The sequence below is a fragment of the Ranitomeya variabilis genome, chromosome 2, assembly GCF_051348905.1.
Source record: "Ranitomeya variabilis isolate aRanVar5 chromosome 2, aRanVar5.hap1, whole genome shotgun sequence".
Taxonomy (NCBI): domain Eukaryota; kingdom Metazoa; phylum Chordata; class Amphibia; order Anura; family Dendrobatidae; genus Ranitomeya; species Ranitomeya variabilis.
In genome coordinates, this window is record NC_135233.1 from 653984610 (window position 1) to 654004621 (window position 20012).

Here is a 20012-nt window from a genome sequence, read left to right on the forward strand (position 1 = left end):
TCATGTGTGTGGAAACATAGGCCTAGGGTGTGATTTAGCAATGGATTTTTGCATGAATCCTGGAGTGTAAAACCTTTAAACATCACAAATAATTATGCAGTTCAAAGTTGCACAAAAGTTTAGCAATTTTAGGCATACTGTACTTTCAAAACTCTCAGCCAACTTCATCCAGTTTTAGAAAAATGGACAGTGCTGGTGTGGGATTGGGCAGTAACAAACATGCCCACCTAATTCATCAGAATTCATCTAAATTTTTATACTGCTCACTAGACCTTATGCAAAACTCACAATTTCTGTCCTGTACAGTCGACTTTTCAGCATTCTCATTATGATCACAGACAGGAATACAATAACGGTTAAGGCATCTGTATACAGTAGAAAACACTGTAATTGCCATTCACAATCGGTGATGGTCATGGCTCACCTCTTCCATTATCTTCACATTGACCTTTGCCCAAATTAGAACATTCTCAGATAAGGCTTCTACACAAACAAATGAGGTTGGAGTCAGTCTACTGCTTCTAATGGCAATGTACCCAGCGGGATGTAGAAGTCTATTATTAGGCCAAGGAGCCAGTATGAAAACTTCAAGATTTTTTTGCTTTTAACGATAAATACTGGTATGAATATTGAAAAAGAAAAACTATCAAAAATTTAAAATTCGTACAGGTCATTTAACAAAAAAACCTGTCATTTTATGATAACGCATTTCCTTTATCTTGACAGGGCACCTATGTATACTCTAGTTTCATAACATAACACTGAGCCATAAGTACATTTCTTGCTCAGGCAAATAAGGATCTTGCAATTTATGTTAAATGTTAAAGGTAGTCTGCCATCCCCAAAATGACTTTTAGACTAACTATACAGTGCAAAATGAGATGTAGCTCCTATAAAAATCATACTAGCAACCATTACTGGTACAGATACTGAGAAATTAACTTATAATTTGTATGCAAATGAGGGGGCTTTTGTAGCCCATTGACAATGTTAAGAGTTCAATAGACTGTTGCATCCTCATTTTGTATCCTTGGTAGTTTCCCTACTTGTGATGGACAGCAGTTGCTTCCAAGGACAAATGCTCCCCTGCATTTATGTGAGTTAGTAATGACCCTGGTTGTGTTGGATGTGCTCACACGTACTGTAGTTCATTGTGAGTTTACACACAGTGGATGGGAGAATAGCCCCTTTTAGTAAGGTTTTAATCGATACCTTACCGAACATGAAAACCATTTCCAAAAAATTTGAATTTGAAAAGACTGAGTTTCATACAGCTATAGCAGAAGGTGGGACCTCAAACTTAATGTTTAATACTATGTTACATTTATTTATACATTTGAATACAAAACAACATTAAAGATACATAAAGTAGCAAGACTGGACAACCAATTACTAAAGAGTGTCACTTCACCAATGGCATGTGTGCTGAGGGCTCACTTCTCAAAACTGCCCTTCCTAAACTAATCTAAGGCTAATCTGTATGGTAAGCCATTAGTGGTAAAGCAAAATTCATGTTACCATCTTTTACTCTACAAGCATCATGCAGACGTATTGCTAGGGTTTTGGTTCAGGGAGGGCCTAAAGTTCTGAATGGGCCCTGTAATGGGGTCTGCCGTGCTAGAGTACCTCTTTCAGTACCACCTCGTGTTTCAGGAGGTCCACTCTGCTTTGGCTGGAGTCTGAATGAAGGACGCTGGCTGGAATTGCTTGGTTACATGGTAGTCCATGAGCCGGGCCAGATATCGGTACCACCCGGAGTGACTAATTTTCTTTGGTATTTTTAGGTAGATGCATGTCTGTAGTTTATTTTTTGATATGATAGCCCTTACATATACGTAGCTTATTAACCCCTTCAGCCCTAGGCCTATTTGTACCCAAGTGCCTAAGCCAATCTGACCTGTGCCACTTCATGGGCTAATAACTTTGGAACGCTTTCACCTATCCAAGCCATTCTGAGATTGTTTTCTCGTGACATATTGTACTTCACGTCAGTGCTAAATGGGAGTCAATATATTTTACCTTTCTATATAAAAAAATGCTAAATATTCGGAAATTTTGGAAAAATCGGCAATTTTTTAACTTTGAAATTCTCTGCTTTTTACAAAAATACTGATACCCCCCATAATAGTTATTAATTTACACTCCCCACATGTTTACTTCATATTGGCATCATTTTGAAAATGAAACCTTATTGTTTTACGACGTAATAGGGCTTATAGTTTTATGCGCAATTTTTCACATTTACAGCAAAACCCACTTTTCAAAGGACCAAGTCACTTCTGAAGTCACTTTAAGGGGCTTACATAACAGAAACCACCCATAAATTACCCCATTTTGCAAACTACACCCCTCAAGCTGTTCAAAACTCATTTTTAAAAACTGTTAACCCTTTAGGTGTTCCACAGGAATTTTAGCAGAATGAAGGCGAAATTTCAAAATTTCATTTTTTTTCCAGATATTACATTGTAATCCAATTTTACCTGCAACCTAGCAAGGGTTAACGGCAAACCCAAACTTGGTTACCCTAATTCTGCAGTTTATAGAAAAACTTCCTTCCATGGCTAGAAGAAAACCATGCAAGGGACCTTCACCATCTGGATGAAACACTGAAGAACATCACAAACTTTCGCATCAGTGTGTCGCAGGGATCCTTCGAAAAGCTCTTGGATAATGAATCTTGCACACTTACCCTGAAGCTCTTTCAAGTTTATCTTGAGACCCTCAGAAATGAACAACTCTCAGCATTCTGGATGTCATACTTGGACATGGTCGAGACCATGCTGGCCCTGGTTCGAGCTTCAAGAGAAGGCAACTGGATGCTTCACCTAGGAGCAATCCGACAGATGATACCATGGTGTTTTGCCTATGACAAGGTCAACTATGCCCGATACCTAACCTATTACTATGCCACAATGTCTCGGCTGCCCATAGAACACCCAGAGGTCCATGAATACTTCATGCAAGGTGGCTTTTCGGTCCAGATCGGTAGCAAGAATCCTTTTGGACGAATTCCTGTGGACCAGACCATTGAAGAGACAATCAACAAAGACACCCAGACACCAGGGGGCACAAAAGGCTTCAGCCTCAAAGTTGGAGCTGTTTCCAGGTTCTACCTGACATCAGAGTACCGCAGTATGTACTTGAGGCAGCTGAGGGCCCTGGTAGGCCAACAATATACTGACTTCAGCCATTCAGACCTACAGGTGTCTAGGATTAGAAGAGATGAAGCCGATGTCCAATCTTTCGTTCAACTGCTGGAGACAGGTTGGGTGAACCCCTTCAACAAAGAGCATAATGGTGAACTTATCAGTTTGTCAACAGCGACTGTAGCACCACCAGATGTAGCCAAAGACCTTCAAGGGGCATACAGTATAGGAGAGGATGCATATCAAACATTCAAGGATGAGCGTTTGGGTACCGATAAGCCAACTACATTGTTTCATGACAAGATGACGAAGAACAAACTTAAAACGTTCTCTAACATCCAAATGAAGACACGCAGACAAGGTCTTGGCAAGGAGGTAATTTTGAAGGCTGACAGAAACCTATTTGGCCAGATGATACTTGTAGCTGAGAACAGAAAGCTACAAATGAGTGATGTCTTGACTCATCCCCTGGGTCCATTGCCATGGGCACTTGCCAATGGTGATGGGTCTATCCGCAAGACCAACAAGGCTGCCCTCGCAAGGGAGTTGGAGAGGAATGCTCGTCCTGCAGAAGTGATCCCCGAGCCCTCTGCAACCATCATTGATGGGATGAGCCTGGTTCAGAAACTGAAGGGAAACAATGCAACATTTGGCCAGCTAGCAGGCACAGCAATGAGTCGCGCTATCCATGAGGGTGCTAAGAGCAAGCGCATTGATATTGTCTTTGACGTCTACAAGGAGACATCCATCAAAGATACAGAAAGAGTCAACAGATATGAAGGCACAGGGATCCATTTCAAGAACATTCAACATGGGCACAACATCCAGCAGTGGAAAAAGCTTCTAAGTAGTTCCTCCAACAAGGCAAGTCTCATAAAGTTTCTGGTAGAAGAATGGAAGGCGAAACACCACAGGGAGAAGCTTGAGGAGAAGGAGCTGTATGTCACATGTGAGCAGCTCTGCTTTAAGATCACCAAAGAACAGTGGGAAGAGGCTGCTGACCTTAAGTCAAATCAAGAAGAAGCAGACACACGCCTCCTTCTCCATGCTCTTCATGCAGCAGAATCTGGTTACAAGTCGGTCATCATCACTTCGGAGGATACTGATGTCATGGTCCTGTGTCTGGGCATGTGCCACAAAATCCCATCCCACCTGTTCCAGAAATGCGGTACACAGAACCGGACAAGATTCCTGGATATCACCACTCTGAGCCGAACATTGGGAGGCAGCGTATGTGATTCATTGATTGGTATGCATGCATTTACAGGCTGTGACACCGTCAGTGCATTCGCTGGCCGTGGGAAGATGACGACACTCAAGCAGTTGAAGATGAACAAGACATACCAGGATGCCTTTCAGGAAGTTGGTCGTTCATGGGAAGTGTCTACCGAACTTTTTGAGAAGTTACAGGAAATCACCTGCCACATGTACCTGCCAACTACCCAAACAACTGAGGTAAACAGGCTCCGTTATCAGCTGTTCTGTGCCAGACGTGGAGTGGTAGAGTCAAGTCAACTCCCTCCTTGCCAGGACTGCCTTTTCATGCATGCACTGCGTGCAAACTACCAGGCTGCGATCTGGAGGAGAAGTCTGCAGAGCCAGCCATGGGTTGCAAACCCAACAGACTGCGGTTGGATGATAGATAACGACGGAAAGCTTGTTGTCAAGTGGATGCAAGGGGCACCAGCACCAGAAGCTATTATACAGCTACTGTCCTGCAAGTGTGTGCGGTCATGTGAACTTCCTCAGTGTACTTGCCTCAGCAATGGCCTGAAGTGCACAGACATGTGCAGATTACAGACATGCCAGAACAAGGGTACTGAAGACGAGCCAGTAGAACAACAGTCAGATTCAGAGTCTGATGTTGAAGATATTATGGAGTAACATATATATATATATATATATATATATATATATATATATATATATATATATATATATATATATATATATGCACATGACATGTTCAGTGTGTATTTACATAACTTGGATTAAATTTTGTTACAAATACTACATCTAGTCACTCCGGGTGGTACCGATATCGTCATATTTGGTTCTTGGCTCATGCTAAAATTCCTGTGGAACACCTAAAGGGTTAACAGTTTTTAAAAATGAGTTTTGAACAGCTTGAGGGGTGTAGTTTGCAAAATGGGGTAATTTATGGGTGGTTTCTGTTATGTAAGCCCCTTAAAGTGACTTCAGAAGTGACTTGGTCCTTTGAAAAGTGGGTTTTGCTGTAAATGTGAAAAATTGCGCATAAAACTATAAGCCCTATTACGTCGTAAAACAATAAGGTTTCATTTTCAAAATGATGCCAATATGAAGTAAACATGTGGGGAGTGTAAATTAATAACTATTATGGGGGGTATCAGTATTTTTGTAAAAAGCAGAGAATTTCAAAGTTAAAAAATTGCCGATTTTTCCAAAATTTCCGAATATTTAGCATTTTTTTATATAGAAAGGTAAAATATATTGACTCCCATTTAGCACTGACGTGAAGTACAATATGTCACGAGAAAACAATCTCAGAATGGCTTGGATAGGTGAAAGCGTTCCAAAGTTATTAGCCCATGAAGTGGCACAGGTCAGATTGGCTTAGGCACTTGGGTACAAATAGGCCTAGGGCTGAAGGGGTTAATAAGCTACGTATATGTAAGGGCTATCATATCAAAAAATAAACTACAGACATGCATCTACCTAAAAATACCAAAGAGAATTAGTCACTCCGCTTGGTACCGATATCGTCAAATTTGGTTCTTGGCTCATGGACTATGGGCGCATATAAAAGATCACTGCTTCTCCACGTATTTCCAGTGTGACAACGCTTTACTCACAGGACACAGAATATATCACACAGATACAGAGGGCAGGCCAATTGAAAAGTGGCAGGCCAGACATACATTACAATAGCCGCAGGTGGCCGGAGCCTGCCGATATTTACTGTGGGAATTACAAAGGTGGGGGAGGTCAGAAGAGGGATACCTTGTCCCCTCTGCCCAGGGACGCAGCCTGTGGGCTGATGCATTAGGGACATGCATCTCACATGGAACCTATTATACACACATAAAACTGCACAACATATTCTGGGTACTGGGGGGTTCCGTAACACGGCTCCCCTTTTCAGCGACGCAATCGGCATACACAGTCTGATCCTTAACGGATCGGTTTGGGGATGACCGAAGTTTATGGGGTTGGTACAAGTTCTGTTTGTTGACTTAGTTCATCGGCGTTACCGTTTTGTTTGCCCGGTCTGTAGTGGATGGTGAAGTCCAGAGGTTGTAGGGCTAAACTCCACCGCAGTAATCTGCCGTTGTCTCCGGAGACCCGATTAAGCCAGACTAGGGGATTATGGTCCGTTAGGAGGGAAAACTGTCTTCCATACAAATATGGTTGCAACTTTTTGAGTGCCCATACTACCGCCAGGCACTCCTTCTCGATGGCTGCATAGCTTACTTCACGGGGCAGTAGTTTCCAACACAGGTAAGCTACCAGGTGTTCTTGGCCGTCCGTCCCGACTTGGCTCAGTACTGCCTCCAATCCAAACATAGAAGCATCTGTGTGAACAAGGAAACGTTTAGTTGGATCGGGTGCGGCCAATACAGGGGTATTGGTGAGGGCGTCCTTTAGCTGGCAGAAGGCTTCCTCACACTCTGGGGTCCAGGTTACATGGCGGGGTTGTTTTTATGGGTCAGATCAGTGAGGGGATTGGCTATGCTGCTGTAATTGGGAACGAATTTCCTGTAATACCCCGCTGTCACTAGAAATGCCATGACCTGGGTTTTAGTGCGTGGGGTGGGCCATTTGGCTATGACCTCAATCTTGGCTGGTTCTTGTCGCTGTTTCCCACTTCCCACCCAATGCCCTAAATACTGAACCTCTGCTTTGCCCACGTGACACTTGTTTGGGTTCAGGGTGATTCCAGCCTTGTGGATCCTGTCCAATACTGTCTCTAGGTGATTTAGATGCTTTTGCCATGTCGTGCTGTAGATGGCGATGTCATCCAGGTAGGCACAAGCATAGTCCTGAAGACCATCCAGAAGCCGGTCAGCGAGCCTCTGGAAGGTCGCCGGGGCATTCTTCATCCCGAATGGCATAACACGAAACTGGAATAAGCCGAACGGGGTGACAAATGCCGACTTGGGAATAGCGTTAGGACTAAGGGGAATCTGCCAGTAGCCTTTGCATAGATCGATTGTGGTCAAATACTTTGCCCCCGTCAGGCGGTCTAACAACTCATCCACAAGAGGCATGGGATACGCATCCGTCACCGTTTTCTCATTGAGCTTATGATAGTCTACACAAAACCGTGAAGTCCCATCCTTCTTGGGCACTAACACTACGGGGATGCCCAGGGACTATCTGTCTCTTTAATGACCCCTAAATGCAACATCTCTTGTATCTCTTGTCGCATCCCTTCTCGTACAGACTCAGGGACGCAGAAGGGGGGGTTGTCGCAGAGGGGTTGGATCCTGGGTCTCAACCTTGTGTTGTGCCAGGCGAGTGTACCCTGGTCTCCCTGAAAACATCCTCTTTCGCTGCCTCAACAGCGCCTCCGCCTGCTGTCTCTCCCAGGGACCTAGGCCTTTACCCAAGTGTACCTGGTCCTATGTTTTGGACTGAGTCCTTTCCCCTAAGATATCAGGCAGGGAAGTTTGGCTAAATCCTCTGCTTCAGGTGCACAGATGGCCACTACCTCTTCAGGGCGCTCCCGGTAGGGCTTCAACATATTCACGTGGAACATGCTGATAACCCTGGGGTTGTCACAATTGGCAACATTATAGGTGTTGTTGGCTATTTTCCCCACTACCTGGTAGGGCCCCTGCCATGCAGCTTGGAACTTGTTCTGCCTAGTAGGCTCTAACACCAGGACCTTCTGTCCTATTTCCAAGGTGCGTTCTCTGGCCCTCCGATCGTACCATACGCACTGGTGCCACTGGGCCACCTGCATATTCCCACGTACAGCCTGGGTCAGCTCCTGTAGGCGGTCCCGGAATTCCAGCACATAGGGTACAATAGGTACCCTTTCTATGATGCCCTCCCCTTCCCAGTGTTCTAGCACTAAGTCTAGGGGTCCCTTTACCCGCCTCCCGTATACCAGTTCGAACGGGGAGAACCCCGTGGATTCTTGGGGCACCTCCCAATAGGCAAACAGGAGGTGTGGCAAGAATTTCTCCCAGTCCCTGTAGGTCTTGGTAAAAGTCCCAATGAGTTGTTTTAATGTTCCGTTAAAGCGTTCACACAACCCATTGGTTTGCGGGTGGTACGGGGCGCTTCTAATGGACTTTACACCACACAGCTTCCACAGTTGGTTGGTCACCTCTGCTGTAAACTGGATACCCTGGTCCAAGATAATCTCCTGGGGAAATCCAACCCATGAGAAAACCTGGAGCAGGACAGCTGCCACCGTCTCTGCCAGTATGTTAGGTAACGCAACCGCCTCTGGATACCGTGTGGCATAATCTACCACTGTCAATATATACCTTTTCCCTGACGGACTGGGTTTGGCTAACGGCCCTATCAGATCGACCGCTACTTGGCTAAATGGTTCCTCCACAATGGGGAGGGGGCGTAATTTGGCCTTGCATCGATCTCCCCTCTTGCCAATGCGCTGGCAACTGTCACAGGTCTGGCAGTACTGACGAACATCATAGGTTATCCCCGGTCAAAAGAAGTTTTGTGTCAGACGATGCCTGGTGCGACTGACGCCGAAGTGCCCAGCCAAGGGTATGTCATGAGAGATTCGCAGTAACTCCTGCCTATACTTTTTGGAACTACCAGCTGTTGTTTTATAGTGGGGCTCGTCCCGGTATGGTGCTGCTCTGTGATCCGGTAGAGGAGTCCCTGCTTCCATACAAACTGTTCCCCTTCCAGTACCCCTCTCCCCTCCTGTGCCTTCCCACGATATCCCTCCAATGAAGGATCCTCAAGTAACTCCCTCTTAAATTCAGCTGGGGTGGCCCAAGAAATGTGTCTGGCTATGGGAATACGTGTAGGGCTGGGATGTCTTACCTGGGCCTCCTCTGAGTGTGATTCCACCTCCGCAGCTCGAGCTTGTCTCCGGGTGGTCACAGGATATGTCTCAGCCAGAGGGGCAACCGAGAAGGCAGACAACATGGGCCCCAAGTCATTTCCCAGCAAGACGTCTGCAGGCAAATCCTCCATCAAGCCGACCTCAACAAGGCCATCCCCGACTCCCCAGTTCAGGTGAATCCTGGCAGTGGGCAGTCGATGTATGGCTCCCCCTGCTACACGGACTACCACTGTCCCGGACGAGATGAGGCTTCACAAGGGTCAAAGTTGCCCCGGAATCTCTTAGTCCCTGCATACGTTTCCCATTAACCCACACGACCTGTCGATGCTGTTGTTGATTATCTGCCCGGGCTGCCTGCACGGGGTCTACTTCATGCAGCACTTCCTCCATCTCTTCCACCCCCTGGTTAGTCGTAGCCCCCAATGCCGGGTCAGCTTCGTCTTGGTAGCAGTGTACAGCGGCCCGGCTGAAGGTAGCTGCTCCCGCCTTTGGCCACTGGGTATGCTGAGTCCGGTTGGGACATTGTCTTTGCAGGTGGCCCAGGTGATGGCAGATGTAGCATCGCGTCCAAGGGGGACTGTGGTAGGCCAGGTTTTTAGCTGGTCCCCCTACAATCTTCTATGGTTTGGGGGCCTCCAGGTCCATGGGCGGACCCCTAGTGAGCATCTTTGATCCGGACAACAGGCTTCCTGGCATCATGATGTTCATCGGCCAGACGAGCGGCCTCCTCAAGAGTCGTTGGCCGCCTGTTCCGAAGCCATTCCTGTGGCTCGGGGGTTAGTCCATTAAAGAATCGTTCTAACAAGAAGAGCTGGAGGACATCCTCCTTTGTGGTTGCTTGGCTCTCTTGTACCCACTGTAGCAGTGACCGCCGTAATTTACAGGCCCATTCAGCATGGGTATCGGTTACACATTTTATAAGTCCGCGGAACTTTTGGCCGTATACCTCTGGTGTCAGTGCATACCGGGCCAAGATCACTTCTTTGATCCGCTCATAGTCCATACAGTCCTCATCAGGTACCGTGCAATAGGCGTCCCCTGCCCGGCCTGTCAGCTTGCTTGCCAGAATCTGAACCCGTTCCTCCGGCTTCACTTGATGAAGGGCACACTGCCGCTCAAAGTCCTGCAGAAAGCCATCAATGTCTTCCACTGCCTCCCCAACTGTCGGAAGGCATTATACTGGATCTTTTTGTGGCTAACTGTTGAAGGTACCTGGGCAGAGGCCAGAGCTCCCCATGCTTGCTGACTCTCCTCTCTCCGCTCTGCCATCTCCATCTTGGCCAGCTCCACTGTGGTTCGCTCTGCCATCTCCATCTTGGCTAGCTCTATCCTGGTCCGCTCTGGCATCTATTCCTTCAGATCAGTATGCACATCAGCCATCACCTCTCGTATGATCTCTACTGCAGGGTTTGGGCCATAGAACGCCAGTCTGTTCTTTACCTCCCTCTGGAATTCAGTCTCCTCCACGTTCACATTGGGCGGCGCTGCACTGTCGTGTTCCATGATGGCTGTTATCAAATCCGCTTTTGTTTTGTTGCTGGCGATTAACCCTTGGGCTTCCAGCAGATCTTTTAATGTAGTCCTCTTTAACTTCTGGTAGTTGTTTTCCATTCATTCCTTTCCTCCTGTAGACGGGGTATCACATCCCGCTGTCTGCCACCAGTGTAACGGGGTCTGCCGTGCTGGAGTACCTCTTTCAGTACCACCCCTTGTTTCAGGAGGTCCACTCTGCTTTGGCTGGAGTCTGAATGAAGGACGCTGGCTGGAAATGCTTGGTTACATGGGCGCATATAAAAGATCACTACTTCTCCACGTATTTCCAGTGTGACAACGCTTTACTCACAGGACACAGAATATATCACACAGATACAGAGGGCAGGCCAATTGAAAAGCGGCATGCCAGACATACATTACAATAGCCGCAGGTGGCCGGAGCCTGCCGATATTTACTGTGGGAATTACAAAGGTGGGGGAGGTCATAAGGGGGATATCTTGTCCCCTCTGCCCAGGGATGCAGCCTGTGGGCTGATGCATTAGGGACATGCATCTCACATGGAACCTATTATACATACATATAACTGCACAACATATTCTGGGTACTGGGGGGTTCCGTAGCAGGCCCCTAACCAGGTAACCCCGATTAAAACTATGGTGGCACACCCTAATAGTGGATGTAGAAGAACCTCAGCAGATGACTGGGTTGTTACTGAAAATAATCTCTATACAAAGAACAACACTGATATTACCACCATATAGTAGTAGATATCAGTGCTACAGAACATGTAAGAGATTATAGTACAGTTACAGATAGTGACTTACCGCTGACATGACCCTGGTGGAGTTAATCAGTTTTCAAGTTTTTTCAATCTGCCTAGACTGACATGACAACTTCTTCCAGCCAGGACTCGTCTAAGAGAATACAACAAAGACATATATAACTTCTCACATTTCCAGCACCACCCTCATCTATTCTCAATATGCACAAACTCCTTTTCCTGCTGATAGCCCAGTACTGAGCCGTTGCTGCCATATGTGTCTCTATTACTCCACCTCTGTGTGGTACTGTGTGCCTTCTAGAATGTAAAACAAACCTCTAGAATATGTTAATGCCCTGTGCCTGAGAAAACAGTACCCATATTTTGCCCCCTAGAAAGTAATAATGCCCTCTGTGTGCCTCTTTGACAGTCACAATAACCAGAGTGCCCCTATAGCAACAAGCATCCACTTAAGATTAAATAATGTCCTGAGTCTCCCCTGTACAGCTCTCCTATACTCAGTATAATGCCCCCGCACTGTCTAGGACCCCCACACAGTATATTGACCCCTTAGTAGCCCCCAAACTGTTTGATGACCCCAACACTGTATAATTGCCCACACTGTACGAAGAACCCACATTAGCTCACACACAGTATGATGGGTCCCTCACTGTATGATGGCCCCCTACTTAGCCTCCATATAGCATATTGCACTCCCCATAGCACTCAATATAGTATAATGCTCTCCCCATAGAAATCCTATATAGAAACCTTGCACACAAAGGGAATAATATCAAATAGTACTCTTTATTGAAAATTCAAATATAAAAACACACGTTAAAGACAAAAAGGAATGCTATAAAGGTGACACTTCACCATAGCCGCAGGTGAGAGGAAATTGCTATACCAAACTCTAATAAATATAGTGATCACAGACAAAGCAAGTGTGCTGATAAAACACGAGACATACAAAGATCGGCTGGTAAATAGCATCCAGCTAAACACAAACAAGCTAAGTATAAGTCAGTTATTAACATTAGTGGAGCATAGATACCTCTGACCTGCGGCGCCACCCCTACGCACGTTTTGGCTGCGTGCCTTCTTCCGGGGGAGTGGCGTCGTCAGGACAGGATGCAGTATAAATACACGCGCCCAGCCAATGGTTAATAGGTAGTGCAGAGGCACCGAAATGCCGGCCGTGTGTCGGCGCATGCTCAGTCAGGGCAGGAGGGACACTCATAACAGAGTGCGTCATCGCTAGGTAAAGGAGCCGGAACCACCCACAATGACGTGGAGAGGCGCCGCCCACACCCAGAGAAGTAGCGATGGAGACGCCGTCTGTGATCGTAAACAACCACACCAAAACCGGCATGCGCACTGGCCATGAAATGAATATATCAGGTATAGTCTAAGTAGCAGAACCGCGGATTCCAAAGTGCAATAGTGCTGCGAAAAATAAAAAAATACAAAACATGAGAAATACAATTTATAATATAAATACAAATTGGTGCTGAGTCATGAATATATAAAATGCCAAAACCAATGTGTTACAACAAATAAAAAATAAAAAGAAAAATGCCATAGTACAAAGTACATTAAAACGTGCTGTGAACTGTATAGATACACATTAATGGAGGGGTCAAAAAACCTCCGACAAAAGCGTACCAGATAAAATAAATAAGCACTTACATAAAAGTGATAATACTGTGCAAAAATAGCACCACAATAGTATGATAGGTATTGCAAAAATTACATTAAAAAACACAAAATACCATATGTGAAAAACAAGCGTGAAAACGTTACAAACAGTATAAAACCAATAAATATCACATAAACTAGAGCCACATAAAAGTGGGTCCACAAAGATTCCGCAGTATTGATGTAAAGTCCTCTTCCTGATATATAACAAATTATTCACCACAAGGGCAGACGACTAATATAAATCATACTCATGATGGTTAGAATACAACTAGAAAAAGGAGAAAGAAAAAAGAATTGTTAAATAAAAAAACACATAAGGTTAAAAACAATTAAAAAGAACCCCTGACGAGGCCAGCTAAAAAATCTGATGACAGGGAACCCAGAGAGGATGACGAAGACTCACAGGAAAGGGGCAAAACTAATCATCTCATTAAGGCCCTGGGGATGTATAGTACGTAGTTCCCAAATCCAGCGGGCCTCCTTCTGGGCTAACACCCGTCCCACACTACCACCCCGAAGATCTAGGCGGACACAATCAATCCCCTTAACTTGGAGTACAGTGGGGTCACACGCATGGAATTGTTTGAAGTGCCTCGGGACACTCTTCAACAATTCCAGATTTTTCTCATCTTTAGCAGCCAAAATGTCTCTGACATGTTCCCTAACCCTGATCTTTAGGGCTCTTGTAGTTAGTCCAATATAAACCTTAACACACGGACAGGATGCATAATACACGACAGCCGTCGTGTCACAGGTAATAGTATGTGTTATTTTGAACAGACGCCCATCAGTTGAGGAAAATTCATTGGCTGGTATAATGTTCGGGCATGCCACACATCTCCCGCATGGTTTGCATCCCCAAACTGACAATGGTTTCTGTTGATCAGAGCGGAAGAGCAAAAGAGGAGATTTAGGTGTATAATAACTCCTAACTAATATGTCCCCTAAACTCGGAGATCTCCTGGCTGTCAAAGATGGTTTAGGGGACAAGTATGACCTCAACACGGGATCAGCCAAAAGGATGGGCCAGTGTTTATCCATGACTTGATATAATTTACTCCAATGGGAATTATAGGTCGTGAGTCGTGACCAACCTTACCTGGTTATTAGACTCTTTTTTTCTAGATGTATATAGTAATTGCTGACGATCTATATTTCTTGCTTTGTTGTACGCCCTTTTTATGGATCTTCTACTGTAGCCTCTCTCCAAAAAGCGGATCTTCATCTCTTTCGCCCTGATCTCAAAGTCTGACATGTCGGAGCAGATCCGTCTAATACGAAGAAATTGTCCAGTGGGGACTGCATTGACCACATGTGGAGGATGTGCAGAGCTGGCATGGAGAACTGAGTTCACGGCCGTGACCTTACGGAAGGCGTCGGTAGACAGCAGACCATCGGGGTCCCTTCTGACCATGACATCCAAAAACTCAACTTGACGATAGCTGGAATTAAACGTTAAATGTATATTTAAATCATTTTTGTTCAGCTCCTGAAAAAAAGACTTTAACTCCTGAGAAGTGCCACGCCAGATCAAAAAAATGTCATCAATGTAGCGGGCCCAAAATATGACCCGCTCCATTGATACATGCTCTCCCCATAGGCCTAGATATGGTATAATGCACTCCCCATAGGCTTCCATTTAGTATAAAATATTCCCTATAGGCCACCATATACTATAATGTACTCCTCAATAGGCTTCTATATATGATAATGCACTTCCTATAGGCCTCTATATAGTATAATGCACTCCCCATAGGCCTCCATATTATATAGTGAACTCCCAATAGGCCTCTATACAATATAATGCACTCCCTATTGACCTCCATACAGTAAAATGAACTCCCAATAGGCCTCCATACAGTATAATGCACTCCTTATAAGACCTCTACTGTATATATGAGAATTAATACACTCCCCATAGGCCTCTATGTAATATAATGCACTCACTATAGGCCTCTATACAGTATATTGCATTCCCCATAAAAATACAATACTCACCTCTCCTTCTCATTCCCTCGCTGCTTCGATCTCTGCAGTGAGCGCTGTGAGAGCCCTCACATCTCAGTACAGCGGATGCCATGTAGTGGCGACATGGTGCCCGCAGTCAGTATATATGTAAGTAACGTGAGGCGCAGAGGGGGAGTGATGTCCCCCCAGCAGCTATGCTAGTGAACATCAGCAATTCTTGCATGCGATTAAAATGCATATATAGAAAAGGTCTCACCCAATCACAAAATTATTGTTTAGCAGACAGTCTTCATGTTAGAGTGCGGTATAAATGTTTCTATGCCATCCTTATTGTAAGGTTTGAGACTACATAATATCTCCCAATTCTCCCAACGCATTTCCTCCTTTAATATGGATTCATCAGGGGACTATCTTTATAAAGTCATGGTGACCTTATAGCAATACAAGCTCAGCTACATCCCAAACACGGTTTAAAAAGCTTCATGCCTCTCACTTCTCTTTACTATCGGTCTAATTAAAATAAATGCGCGCCTGGTAAGGGCATCCTATCACTTCCTGGTATCCTGGTGCATCATATTCGGCATTTGGTCCGCTCATTCTGGTCACCACCCCCCGCATATGTCCCACCCTGGCATGGTCACTGCAGTCACAGTAATGGTGCACGGCGGTTCCGAGTGGTGGTATGATCAGACTGGGAGGTACGCACCAGTCTTTGACAATTGTGGGGGTTAATAATAAAATAATAAAAAGGTTTGTGACGTCAGTTGGGATGTTCGGCTTGGTATGGCCGGGCACTGATGAGGGTCACAGGGAGTTAGGTGGTGATGGACAGTGCCAGATGATTAACCCCATCCCAACTAGGGCTGGCTCCCAGGTGAGTTGAAGCAGGAATGGTGCAGCAGAGGATAATCAGCATTAGACAGGGAAATGATCACTTTGTTCTTTTTACTGCAGTTCCAAAAACTTCCATACAATTCATATATAGGGTGTTGGTCAAACCTGTCTGGTGAGGGTTCAGTTTCTCTGCTGTGAGGTTGTGTAGCTTTCCTGCTGCCAACTATACTTCGGGTAAAGGATTCTTTGGATACCAGTAGTCCAAGGTAAATGGTTACTGAATCCGTGATCCCTTCCAGCAAGCAGGCAATGTGAATCCTCTCAGAACACTTACTTCTTCATACAACAGTGTCCCTGATTCCATGGAGTTGCTGAATTCCTGGGAAAAAACACTCTTCTGCTAGCTATATAAAGACTCAGTAGACTCACAGTTTAGCACAGACTCTGGAAATCTCTGTGCTCCAGGGACTGTATCCTGCCATATGCAGCTGTCCTTGCAGAGATCACACTTCTTTTCTCTGCATGCAGGACCTCCATCTTCCTACTTCTTCTTCCTCTAAATTACAACTACCACTTCCTGGTTTAGGCAAAGGTGTACAATCTGCCAGTAAATGATCGGGTAACAATGTATGGATGCAATTATAACAGCAGAGAACTTAGCTCTCACTATAACTGGCAATACAGATAGACTTTATTACACAAGCATGCATTTTCTGGTGCTTTAGGCACAGGTGTCACACATACGTCACTTCCTAAACTTAACGGTGATCCACATACGTCACTCCCTGCGCAGCACAGTGTCCCACATATGTCACTTCCTGAGGGTCCTTCAGTGCTACCGGCATCATCCTATGGATTGCAAGCTCTACCACAAGTTCACTTTCCAATTGGTGGATTGTTCATGGGTGGTTATAATTAATTATTAAAGATTTAGGGTTTGTGTCTATGGGGGAGTATCTCTCTGATCATATTATTAATATGGTATTCCGATTATCTCCCAGTTCCTTAAATGAGCGTAAAATGATTCACTTATTCAATTACATCAATCTATAAGAGTATCCCAAAACAAGGTTTAGATAGGTCTATTCTAAAATACAGAGAAACTGAAAAAGATTAATAACAGAACCACATAAAACATATCTACTATAATCAGAGTATCTTTGTTACACAAACACGGCATCAAAAAATAAAGAAAAAGGATACTCATAAAGCTGATCTATTATTGCTTGAAAAAATTAATTAAAAATTAAAGCAGTACACTACATGTCAGGTTGTCAAAGAAAAACAATACAGAGATATAAAAGGGAGGGGGAAAATTTTATCTAATTTCTAGAAATGCCCTAAAACAGTCCAAACTAGTAAGTTAGCCCTTCCTAACCTCAGGGGTTGGCACCTTAAAAACCTGCACAAATGGTGCCTCCATTCTTTGTTGTCTCACCCTTGTTAGCGGGGAGAGCACACTTAAAGGGAACCTGTCACCCCCAAAATCGACGGTGAGCTAAGCCAACTGGCATCAGGGGCTTATCTACAGCATTTTGGAATGCTGTAGATAAGCCCCCGATGTAACCTAGAAGATGAGAAAAAGAGGTTATATTATACTCACCTGGGCAGGCAGTCCGATCCAATGGGCGTCACGGTCCGGTCCAGGGCCTCCCATCTTCATAGGATGAGGTCCTCTTCTGGTCTTCACACTGCGGCTCCGGCGCAGGCATACTTTGTCAGCAGTGCGCAGGCACCGGGAAAGGTCAGAGAGGCCCGGTGCCTGTGCACTGCAGTACTTTGCTCTACCCTCAACAGGGCAGGCAAAGTATGCCTGTGCCAGAGCCGCAGCGTGAAGACCAGAAGAGGACCTCATCTGATGAAGATAGGAGGCGCCGTACCGGACCGGGACTGGGACCGCCCCTGGGTGAGTATAATATAACCTCTTTTTCTTATTTTTTACGATACATCGGGGGCTTATCTACAGCATCCCAGAATGCCATGTGCAGCGCCCCAGGTTCCTGATCGTTGCAGTAATATCAGTCTCCTCTAGGGGGGGAGTGATGTTATGTTTGGAGGCAATAAAGGAGATCTCTTTACCAGGTACCACAACACATTTCATACTCCAGTCCACCAGGGGGAGCTATGCTCCTATTTATTAGGGCACTCTTCACACTTAGGTAAAACTGGTGGCCTGGAAAGGAAGTTAGGCAGATGCTAGCTGAGCTTCGCTCAGACAGTTGCTGGCTGAGCTTCAACTCAGGTAGTTGGTCCTTGACAGGGGTGGGATCCTGTCAGAGGCCTAGACGGAAGGTCACAGAGCTGCACCTGCCCCAGGTGCGGCAGTTCCTAAGAAAGGACATGAACAGAGAACTGTATTGTAGAGAGTGAGAAGAAGTCATAGCAAAAGGAGTGGAAACCAGAAGGAGTTCTACCCTGAACAGGCTGCCTCCTTCTGAGGCGCAGGATCCAGTAGCCGGAACACACGAGGGAGCAACAGTCCTTTATGCCTTGCTCCAGAGTCCAGCATGACAGCTAATTTCACGTTACTGATCCGCTCCATACCCAGGAGGCAAGGTGGCACCCACAAGAGGCCGGGGCGTGCTAGAGTCCCTGTAAAAAGCCTCAGGCCACCAGTCTTACGGGTTGTCCTATCCATCCGGGGGACAGAGAGAGAGACATAACATCTAGAACATCTACAACAGTTGTGAGGACCTTATGAGAGGCTCAGCAATAAGGTATTACAACACCCAGGTGCTAGAGGAAGGCTACTGATTTCCACCTGGATAAGAAGACTCTGGATTTGCCTCCAAACTGGCCGGATTCTGCCTGCCCTGTGATCTGTGCTCTGGACTGTGGATGCTGAAGTATACAGTAAAAAGGTTAAGAGACTGCAACGTTGTGTCTTCGTTCTTTACTGCGCCTCACACCATCCACCATCTACACACTGGGAAGCCCTGGGGACATACTTCACCTGTGGGAAGGTATACCATATAGCTGCCATAACATCACCCCAGGGGACCCCTAAGCAGCGTCGGTCACCCTGACTGAATACCACAGGTGGCATCACGAACATATCCCTTTAAAGACCATTCCCTTTTACAACGGACGTCCCGAGGGCCACGGACCGGGTCAGCCACCGTGACATCCCCCCGAGAACCGAAGGACTCGGTACCGAGTACCCCTAGCCCTTGGAGGCGCTCCACATGTCTCCAGAAGCATAAGCTGGGCACAATTTATTCAGTACTAAGATGGCAGATTTGGAATTTTCATTCTGCAACAACCACTGTGTGCTTATTTCTGAAAAACACCCATAGAATCAAAAGTGCCACTACACCGTAGATGAATTTCCATAGGGGTGTAACTTCCAAAATGGGGTTACTTGTGAAGGGTTTCTGTTGTCCTGGCATTTAGGGTCTCTGCAAACAGCACCTGAATACTATTCAGAGTTCAGTACATGTAGATAAGGTGTTTCTTTTTATATTTGTTGCTAAAATGTCATTATTGGTGGCAATGATGGTAATCACTTATTGATAGAGATGGGCAAACCTGAAGAGTAAAGCTCGTGTACGTACCAAACAATTACTGTTCGGGCATGGAAACCGAACAAGTACTTCACAAGGAAGTTTGTGTTACTGTTCGGGTTTGACTTCCCGAATATCGTTTGTTTGTCGCTCTGTCATGTGCTTGACAGCGTAGCAAACACTTGATATTCGAGCCCCCTAATCAAGTGAATAGGGGCCAGATTCGGGTCCAGGCACTGTTCCAGTACTGGAACCCGAACTTTTTGTAACTATTTGGCGGAACCCAAACATCCAGGTGTCTGCCCATCTCTACTTATTGAGTAATGCAACAAAGTCAGGATACACACGTGCTCCGTCCTCTCCTCTTCTTTGAAGACACTCATTATGCCAGGTATAGCAGCATAGTTAACAGCATTAGCTGAAAGGTACCATGTAGAAGAAAGCGCCAGCCAACTTTGTACGTGCTCGCAATCAATTTGTGCATGTGCGGCCGGCACAGCTAATGTCAGTGTGCATGTTCATACTCACAGGCGGCGTTAACTTTATAAAGCAAGTAATAATAATAAGAATAATC

The 20012-nt window shown here is 45.5% G+C and overlaps 1 protein-coding gene across 1 annotated transcript in view; it reads left to right on the top strand.

The window, feature by feature from the left end:
* Window positions 1–20012, top strand: part of LOC143807533 (scavenger receptor cysteine-rich domain-containing protein DMBT1-like) — a 430549-nt gene that overhangs the window by 246635 nt on the left and 163902 nt on the right. The gene's annotated exons all lie outside the window — the stretch shown is intronic.